Source organism: Daktulosphaira vitifoliae, unplaced genomic scaffold (genome assembly GCF_025091365.1).
Source record: "Daktulosphaira vitifoliae isolate Bord-2020 unplaced genomic scaffold, ASM2509136v1 Scaffold_3, whole genome shotgun sequence".
NCBI lineage: Eukaryota > Metazoa > Arthropoda > Insecta > Hemiptera > Phylloxeridae > Daktulosphaira > Daktulosphaira vitifoliae.
In genome coordinates this window covers 43,393,091-43,394,950 of record NW_026099574.1, presented here as the reverse complement: position 1 = coordinate 43,394,950, position 1,860 = coordinate 43,393,091, and positions in this window count along the sequence as shown.

The window sequence follows — 1,860 nt, the reverse complement described above, 5'->3', positions numbered from 1 at the left end:
GACAACTTTTTCACAAAAAATTAATTTTTTTAACTTAACTTTTGAAAGTGTTCCGGAAGGTCTGACACTTTTATATATATCTTATATATATAAGTTGAAAAAGTTCTATTTTCTATATGCATTTTTGTGCTTTGAATCCCCTCTATATTAAGGGAAATGGTCCGATTTAAAAAAATAGTATGTCGAATGAAATATCTATATAAATACTACTTCTCATAAAAAAATTGTAATGATTCATTCATTTTTCAAAAAGTTATAGCATAATAAAGTTAAAAATGGAAAATACAAAATCGAAAATTTTCACACAAAAATAGTATTCGGTAGCCATTTTCACCATGAAGATAAGATAAAGTCCGAAATTTTTTTTTTTCATGATAAAGCATATTACATTAGCTTTAATTTAAGATATATATAAAAGTGTCAGACCTTCNNNNGTCTGACACTTTTATATATATCTTAAATTAAAGCTAATGTAATATACTTTATAATGGTAAAAAAAAATTTCGGACTTTATTTTATCTTCATGGTGAAAACAGACATTAAACTTAATAAAAAAAATACGATTTTTGTAAAAAAATTCTTTTTTATATTTTTAACTTTATAATGCTATAACTTCTCGAAAGATGTATGGATCAATATAATTCTTTTTTTTGTAGATGCATGATGTCTTTACCTATCATTTGGTATATTTTTTTTATAAATCTGACTTTTTACCTGCCTACAGGGGGGGATTCAAAATGACAACTTTTTCACAAAAAATTGACTTTTTCAACTTAAATTTTGAAAGTGTTCCGGAAAGTCTGACACTTTTATATATATATTAAATTAAAGCTAATGTAATATGCTTTATCATGAAAAAAAAATATTTCGGACTTTATCTTATCTTCATGGTGAAAATGGCTACCAAAATTAATGTGTGAAAATTCTCAATTTTATTTTTTACATTTTTAACTTTATAATGCTATAACTTATTAAAAAGTGTATTGATCAATATAATTTTTTTATGGGAAATACTATTTTCTAATAATCCCTTTTTCATTCGACATACTTTATCTTAATCAGGATATTAATTAGGAACTAGCAGTTTATGAAGCTTTTGGAATAATCCACCATTTTTTTAAAATGAAACACTATCTAAAGATTTGCATCGAAGCGTTTTTTTTTTATAGTGATTTTAATCACTGTCAGATATCATTGTACTTGATCCAACTATACCACGTCACATCTGTGCCGCGACCCCCCTGTGCTGGGTTTTTTTTTAATTAAAATTGCAAATTTAAAATTAATATCATTAAATACAAAATTTTGACGAAGATTTCCGAAAAAAACCCAAAATTTCATTAAAATCAATTATTATATTTTTTCGTATTTATATCGTAATAAATAATTTCTATGTAACACTTGGTGTTTAAATAAATGCTACAATTTAAATATTCAGAACTATATTCCTTTTAGTTATATCCTTCAGTTTTTAACTCATTAGTAAAATATTATCAAAAATTAGTGGTAATAGAAAAAATCTAGTGCAGGTTTGAAATTTAGCACAAAAATTTAAATAATAAAATTATTTTTTTGAATCTTATGAAAATTTCTTATAAAACTTTTAATTCATAATTAATATCAGAGATTATCTTTTGAAAAGTTTTGAAACAAGTTCTTCAATTTTTATACACGTTTACCATAAAAGTAATAACTACTTAAAAATTTTTTATGAATTTTCTGAGAAAATTACAATACTAAATTATTTAATATCAATTTCATACAATATTTAAGTGCAATAATAAATATTAATTCATATATTACACTTCTAAATCAAAGAACTACAAATCAGGAATAATGAAGGAAATAGGAATTAATTTT